The sequence below is a fragment of the Orycteropus afer genome, unplaced genomic scaffold, assembly GCF_000298275.1.
Source record: "Orycteropus afer afer isolate SDZICR_OR568_19922 unplaced genomic scaffold, OryAfe1.0 scaffold00333, whole genome shotgun sequence".
In the NCBI taxonomy this organism is placed as follows: Eukaryota; Metazoa; Chordata; class Mammalia; order Tubulidentata; family Orycteropodidae; genus Orycteropus; species Orycteropus afer.
In genome coordinates, this window is record NW_006921920.1 from 1,710,565 (window position 1) to 1,719,582 (window position 9,018).

The following is a 9,018-nucleotide window of genomic DNA, read 5'->3' on the forward strand; positions in this document are numbered from 1 at the left end:
ATAACAACAACAACAACAACAACATATATAGTTATAATTATATAGTTATAGTTATATATAGTTATAGTTACATATAGTTATAGTTATATATAGTTATATATAGTTATAGTTATATATAGTTATAGTTATATATAGTTATAGTTATATATAGTTATAGTTATATATGTGTGTATGTATAAGTTATATATACACACTTATCAATGCCAAACATGTACACACACACACACACACACACACACATATACACTCTGAGGAAGGATGATGGGACAATCTACTTCCATAAAGATTTAAAGGAGTTCTGGTGGCACAATGCCTTAGGCATATTAGTTCTAACCAGAAGGCTAGCAGTTCAAACCTACCAGTCACTGCAATAGGAAGACTGGGCAATCTGCTTCTGTAAAGATTTACCGTGTCAGAAACCCAATAGGGGTCATTATGTTGGACTGGTCTCAATGCCAATGGTTTTCGTTCTCTCTCTCTCTCTCTTTCTCTCTCTCTGTATGTTTAAACTTCTTATTGTGATTTGGGTAAAATTTTATGAAGCAGATTAATTTTATATTTAACAACTCTTACACATTTTGTTTGGTGATACTGGTTACATTCTCTAAAGTGTAATATCCAACTCCCACTTCCTTCCTTGGTTATCCTTTCCCTGTGTCCTTCCTGCCTATGAATACCTACTTCCCTTCTTTTCTCCCTGTGCAAATGCAGCCTTTCTGATCTCCCATGGTAGATTGTCCTAAGGAGTACATTTCTTTGGTGTCGGGTCTTTCACCTCCTAGGCCTGTCTATTGTTTGGCACAGAATTAAGCCACAGGATTAAGATGATTTCCAGGCCCAAAGGTGATTGAAGGCTACAGTTTCAGGGGTTTTATCACACTCTATCAGACCAGTAAGCCTGTTCTTTTTTATGATTTTAAGTTTTGTTTCACTTTTTTTTTCCCCCACCTTATACAGGATCTCTAATTTTGATCCCTTTCCAAGTGGTTGGCTCTGGTAGCTGGGCATCATTTAGTTTTCTGATTTCAGGGTCATACAGGTTGAAGTTCTCATGGTCCATTAGTCCTTTGGACTAATTGTCTCTGTGCAACCTTCTTTGTTCCAGATAAGAAGAGACCAATAGTTGCTGCTTAGACCCCAGTTGCTACTCACCAAAGTGAGATGTAGAACAATATTTTTGCATGCCATGTTTTACCAATTGAACTTGATATACCCTGTAATCATGGTGCCCAGCCCACTGGGTCAGTGATCTACACCCTCAGGCAGCTTATTTGTGGCTTAACAGTTATCCTAAATTTGCCTCCTGGACTTGATGGTACATAACAACAACAACAACATGTTTAAACTAAATGTGAATATTTTTATAGCTCATACAAATCCATATGTAGGAGTATTGTCTGCCAGTACTCTGGTATGGTAATATGTTTATTCTCATTTGCCTATTCATACCTGTCAAAGTATTAGTGTTTGTTGTTACTGATAATTTAGTATTGCTTATGTAATTTATTTACCTTTGTTGTCTATACCTCTTGTGTACCTCTTTATGTAACACCTTGTCTTAATGAAAACCCTTGATAAAATTAGAATAGAAAGAAAGTTCCTTAATATGATTTAGGGCTTATATGAAAAACCAACATCAAACATTATACTTAATTAAGAAAGATTAAGAGTGTATCCCTTGAAATGAGAAAAAAGAAAAGGGAGCCCACTCTCACTACTTCTTTTCAATATTATTTTAGAATTCCTAGCTAGAGCAATCAGACAAAATTTAACAATATTGCAAAAAAATAAAATAAAATACTCCCTATATTTGATACATGATCCCCAAAATCTGCCAGATAACTTCTATAATGGATAGAGCAATTTAGTATTTACAGAGTACCAGGTTAACAAACAAAATTAGGATGAGAAAATTAGAAATATGAATGGGAAATTAGGAAAGTGATTCCATTTATAATATCATGAAAAAGAATAAACTACCTAGAAAAAATTTAACCAGGGGTAAGAAAGACTTATACAATGAAACTATAAACCACTACTGAAAAAGATTAAAGACAACTTAAATAAATGGAAAACTGTTTCATGTTCATGGATTTGAAAACTCAATATTGTTAAAATAGAAAAGCTAATCAATGTGGTATATAGATTCAGGGTATTCCTGATCAAAATTCCAATTATCTTTTTTTTTTTTACAGAAATGGAAAAACCAACCCTCAAGTTTATATGCAATGACCAGTGCCCCAGAATAGCTAAAGCAATGTTCAAAGAGAAGAATAAAGTAGGAGGAATCACACTTCTTGATTATAAAATATGTCTTTGTATCTTAATTCTAGCATGTATGTAAGTACGATCAATTTGATTGATTGTGTTGCCCTTATCCTTTTGCATGTTTAGTCATTAGTTCTTGTTGTTCAGTGCCATTGAGTAATCTCCTACTTATAAGGTCACTATGTACAACAAAATGAAACACTACCAAGTCCTGCACCATCCTCACAATCCTTGCTATGCTTTAGTCTCTCTTTGCAGCCAATGCATCAATCCATCTCATTGAGGGTCTTCTCCTTCTTCACTGACCCTCTACTTTACCAGGCATGATATCTTTCTCCTGAGAATGGTCCCTTCTGACAACATGACCAAAGTAGGTGAGATGAAGTCTGGCTGTTCTTGCTTCTAAGGAGCATTCTGACTGCACTTCTCCCAGGACAGATCCCCCTCCCCACCCCTCTTCTAGCAATCCATGTTCTTTTTAGTATTCATCACCAACACCACAATTCAAGGACATCAACACTTTTTAGGTCTGTCTTATTCATTTGTCTAGCTTTCAAATGCATATGAGGCCACTGAAAAAACATGGCTTGGGTTAGGCAATCTTCATAGTGATATCTTTGCTCTTTGACACTTTAAAGTGGTCTTTTACAGCAATTTTGCCCTGTGCAATACAATGTCTGATTTCTTTACTGCTACTTCCATGGGTGTTGTTTGTGTATCAAAGTAATATGAAATCCCTAACAAGTTCATTCTTTTCCCCATTGATTGTGATGTTGCTTTTTGTTCCAGTTGTGAGGAATTTGTTTTCTGTACGTTGAGATGTATTCATATTGAAGACTGTAGTCTTTGACTTCATCAGTAAGTGCTTCAAATCTTCTTCACTTTCAGCCAGTAATGTTGTGTCGTCTGCATTTCACAGGTTGTTAATGAGTCTTCCTCAAATCGTGGTGCCACATTTCTCTTCATATAGTCCAGCTTCTCGGATTATTTGCTCAGCATACAGATTGAATAAGTATGGGGAAAGAATAAAACCTTGATGTTGTTGTTGTTATGTGCTGTCAAGTCGGACCCAACTCATAGTGACCCCTCTTTGGGTTTCCGAGACAGTATCACTACGGAAGTAAATTGCCCCATCTTCCATTCATAGACATTCTAAATTTTACCTTCTATGCTGGCTATTTTTTTGTATTCCTATAAATACTAAAGTTTTTTTTTTTTTTTTTTTAATGGGATGCAGTTACATTACATAGAAAAAATTTGATCTTATCGCATCTTGTGCTATGACTCTTTATGTAAGCCTAGAGCAGTGCTGATTGTAGATTGGGCAATCTACTTCTGTAGTGATACCACCTCAGAAAACCAAGGAAGGGGTCTCTATCAGTTGGATCTGACTCAACAGCAGTGAGTTTGGTTTGTGTTTGGTTATGGAAGCAGGAAGGAGCTTGGAGGCACAGTGTTAATTGCTCACCTGATAATGGAAACATTGATGGTTCCAACCCACCAACTACTCCACAAGAGAAAGATGTAGCACACTGCTTCCAAAAAGATTGAATCCTTGGAAGTTCAGGGCAGTTCTATCCTGTTTTACAGGGTCACTATGAGTTAAATGTACTAGAGAACAATGGGTTTTGTTTTTCTGTTTCTGAATCAAGAAATGGAACTCTGGTGGCATAGTGGTTGAGCGCTTGGCTGCTAATCAAAAGGTCATGATTCAAACTCACCAGCTTCTGTCCAGGGAGAAGATGTGGAAGTCTGCTTTTGTAAAGATCACAACCATGAAAACCCTACCTGGCAGTTCAACTGTCCTATAGGGTCACTAAGACTGAGGATTGAATGGGCAGTAGCAGGCTGAGGTAAGATGTAGTCTATCTAATACCCCAAGGGTAATGAGGTTTTACTGTGGTTTGGGAGGGGGGAAACATACCGTTCTTCACTTTGTGTGGGATGAAATATTAATCCATCTAATCTTAGGTATTTCTTTCCCTGACTTTAGTAGTTTCCTTATCTGCATATAATGATTAGTACTGTACTGAATATTCAAGTGTGAACTTCTCTAGAGTTCTCTCCCTGTGCAGCATTTCCCTCTTTGGTACCCTATTCCAAATTCTTATCTTTTTCTCCTCATCTGAGGGACTCTTACAGGCTCATTCAGGGCTTCCCTCCCTGTGCTATGACCCAGAAATTCTCAAGGCAATAAGATGAGACCATCATAGGCTCATGTTTTTTTTTAATTCCCATCACTGAGGGATCATTTATTGCCTGTTTTATTTTGGAAAGCATTGTTTCAAATATTATACCAGTTTTATTTTTTTATTATTGTTTTCTGCAGAGGGTAAATCCTTTCTCTGATCAGGAATGGAAGTCACTAATCTGAATAACCAATTTAATTTGCTCAATTATATGACAACTCTACTGTAAATTTTGTTTATCACACAATAGCTTAAATTAAAGCACAGGAAATTCTCATGCAAAAGATAGACTCTAAGAGGGAACTCTGAAGCAACAAATGCAATAGAACTTGACTACTTTTACTTTTAGAAAATGACATCTAGAGATGAGGCAGAAATGGACTCTGGTAGTTATCAGAGGAATTGGAGTCACAGAAGGAGATAATACTCAGTGGAAAATATTCTGAGCCTTATCAGAACTATTTCACATTAGGGATAAAGTAGTTGATCCATTTGAAAAAAAAAACATATTGGGAAGTATAAATAAAGATCTGAATTTCATGAATGAGTTTGGAAAATTTAGTTATTTTCTGAGAGTGCCTTGTAATGTCTAAAATCATACCTTTTCTTGCACTGTTCCACAATCTGGAATAATATGTACAATGACCTGTGCCATCTCTCCACTCATTCAAAATCTAAATGAGAATTATAATTTTATTTTAAATGTAATTTATTTCTAAGGGACTTTTGTAATATATATAATTGCATATGATCACTTCCAACTTCAATTTGATTTATTCCTGTCTTTAGTATGTTTACTTTACTGTATTATCAATGTACATTAGTTTGAGAGCAAGATTATGCGTTACATTTTATATGTGCCTTGTGATATGTTTCTTGACTATAGTGTTTTGATTTATTGATAATTTTGATTATGCAGTCTTTGTTAAGTAATTACTGTTGTTATGTGCTGGTGAGTCAGACCCAACTCATAGCAACTCCTCCTTGGGTTTCTAAGGTGATATCACTATGGAAGTAGATTGCTCAACCTTCCTTCTAGGGAGTGGCTGGTGGGTTTGAACTGCCAGTCTCCTGGCTAGCAGTCAGGTGCCTTAGGCACTATGCTAGCAGAACTCCCTGTTAAGTACCTAAATAATAAAAATAAGTTAAAGATTAATGTTTAACTTTGTAATAATATTCTTTCATTTAAATTATTGTCATTTTTAAATTGCAAAAGAAAGAGGTGGGAAGCAGTGATCACTGAAGAGATAGGAATTAACTTCAGCCTGTTATAGCTTATATGTGCCCTGTGAGATAAAAAGGTATCACTATTTTCCAGAAAATAAACCTACTGCCATCAAGTTGATTCTTACTCATAGTGACTCTATAGAACAGAGTGGAACTGTTCCACAGGGTTTCCAATACTGTAAATCTTTAAGGAAGCTGACTGCCTCATTTTTCCCACCTTCAGAGCTACTGGTGGGTTTGAACCTTCGACCTGTTGGTTAGCAGCCTAATACCTTAACTACTGCTTCACCAGAGCTCTTTTTTTCTGAAACTAGTAGGAGTAATCTGGAGGTGAGGCACAGTGGTTAAAGCATTTGGCTCCCAACCAAATTGTAGGCAGTTGGAACCCTCCACCCTCTCTGTGGCAGAAAGATGTGTCAGGTTGCTTCCCTAACAATCACAGCTTTGGAAACCCTATGTGACAGTTCTACTCTGTCCTATTGGGTCACCATCGGTCAGAATCAACTAAATAGCAGTGAGAATGGCTTGGATTTGAATAGGAGATAAATTACATATTGAAATGAATTATGTTTTCAACATATTTACTTCATAAATGCCTTAAAATTTAAACTGTACTTCATTGACAATTTTAATTCTTCACAAATTAGAAAGTAAATAGTAAAACAAATTAACAATAACTGAATTGCCTGTATTATGCAATGTCAGTAAGCAATATTTTTAAGGATAAGTAAAAATGATACATAAGATAGGATAAAAAGATAAATTAGTGTTGTGGGTAGTGATCATGATGCACTAGAAAGTTGTTGAATTGTGCATAAAAAAAGATGCAGGTTGCTTCAGAAAACAAAGCAGAAAAGCCTATAGTGTTGTATTAAAAAGTGGAATGACTGAAATTGTAATAATTTAGTCTTTCTAAGATATTTTCCTTTTCTCTTGGGCATTCACTGTGAAAATAGATATACCTTAATCGCTAATTGTGGTGGTTAAGTTTATGTGTCAACTTGGCAAGGCCTGGTTGAGTGACTGGGCAGCTGCATGTGGTATTCCCCATGATGAGACTGGTAATCAACTCCATGGTAGAATCTACTATGAGCAGCTGAATAGCTGCCTTTGTCTATGTGGTCTGCTTCCCATATATAAGATCAGTTTTGGGAATGGTCTCCAGCTTATGGGATTCTTGGAAACTTCATGCCGCTGTGTCATTGTTCAGCAGCCTGCCATGCTCTGCCAACCTTAGGATTTACAATGGACTTGAATTAATGGCCTGTCATGTGGTTGGGTAACATCAGGACTGTGCCATTTTATTTGTTGACCTTGTTCTTGTTAACCTCAACAGCCAGTAGCTGCCTGAGTGAAGAGATGCCTCTAGCTTCAGTGGGCCGGGAGCAAGAGGAAGAGTTGAACCCCAAGGTTGAGGGGCTTTCACACAGCCCCTAGAGGCTGGCACTTTGAACTCAGACTTAAAGCCTTCAAGCTGTAAGAGAATAAACTCCTGTTTGTTAAGCCCATCTCATTTGTGGTATATTCTTGTCAGAGCAGCACTTGGTAACCAGAACACTAACTTTCATTCAAAACCACTGAAAAGAACAACAAAATAAGGAAAAATGATACTAAAGTTGCGAATCACCAAACCCCTCTTCTCTCTTATTGCTGTTACGGACATCTTCAGTGGAATTAAGCTCCATAATTCACACGTGTGAGCTGTAAGTGTGCCAGTGGGAAGCATAATTGTACCTTATGAATTCTGACTGAATAAACACTGTGGAAATTCAAAAAAGTGGAAACTTAAAGATGAGATAATATCATTCAAATGAAACAATATTGTGCAAATGTTATATTCCAAATTCTTTGATTAATGTCACAATTTATTTGGTTTCCAAGGAACTTAATTTTAAAACTTATTTTTTTTTCAGAGTCCAGATATCATGGTTGCTGTTAATATTCTCTCTCATTATTGTCTTTTAGATTAAGTACTGTGTATCTTAGACTTAACAACAATTATTTGATTCAAAATGTTCAAAAATTCTTTAAAAAACATATTTAAGATTATTGTCTGACAATAACTATTTAGGTGAATATATTTACTGGTATGATATCCTAAAAGAATAGTACTTATCTATGTTCTAGTTCTATATTACCACCTAACAATTAATATGCCCTTAAACACATTTTTAATATTCTGTATCTTAGTTATATAGTGCTGCTAAAACAGATATAGCATAAATGAGTAACTTTAACAAACAGAAATTTATGTTCTTATAGTTTAAAAGACTAGAAGTCCAAATTCACGATGCTAGCTGTAGGGGAAAGTTTTCATCTCTTTTGGCTTAAGAAGATAGTCCTTGTCTCTTTGAGCTCCTCGAGCGTCCTCATGTGGTTTAACATCACTCTTTCCCCACCTTTGCTTGTTAAATTGCATATAATTTCTTCATATCTCAAGAAAAGATTGATAAAGATAAATACTACACTAATCCTGGCTTTTTCACATAACAAAGACATTCCATTTCCAAATGAGATTATAAACACAGACATAGAGGTTTGGATTCACAACTCTAACATTCTTAGAGTTTCATTTTCTTTATCTGTTACTTACATGATGGATTTAAGCCAGATGATCTATAAAATTCTTTAGGCAAGAGTTATTGTTATACTTGTTTTAAGATATACTGCTTTGGAGAATTTTTCACCTGTAATGTTCCAGGGAAAGGGGCTTGGAGGCTGCTTTTCACTTGGTTGTGGCTCTATAGTAAGACGGGGGCCTGAGGTAGGCAGGTGCAGTGGGGTTAGGAACAACTAAGGGAGATGAACTTATCTGTCAAGTTATCATCCTGTGGTGGTTTATGTGTTGCTGTGAGGCTGGAGGCAATGCAGCCATGTTGCAAAATGCCAACAGGGTTACCTACCTTCATAATGGAGAGATTTCAGCAGAACTTCCAAACTTAGACAGACTAGGAAGAAGGAAGAGACCTTCTACTTCTCAAAGAATTGGCCAGTGAAAATCTTATGAATAACAGTGAAACACTGCCTGATATATTACTGAAAAAACTTTATAAACAGCCCTGAAACATTGTCTGACATAGTGCTGGAAGATGAGTTCCTCAAGTCAGAAGGCACACAAAATTTGACTGGGGAAGAGCTGACTCATCAGAATAGAGATGACCCTAACAATATGGATAGAGTAAAGCTTTCAGGACCTCCATTGGCTGAAGTGGCATGACTCAAAATGAGCAGAAACCAATGCAAATATCCATTAATAATTGGAACATGGAATGTATGAAGTATGAATCTAGGAAAATTGGTAGTTGTCAAAAATGAAATGGAACTCATAAAGATA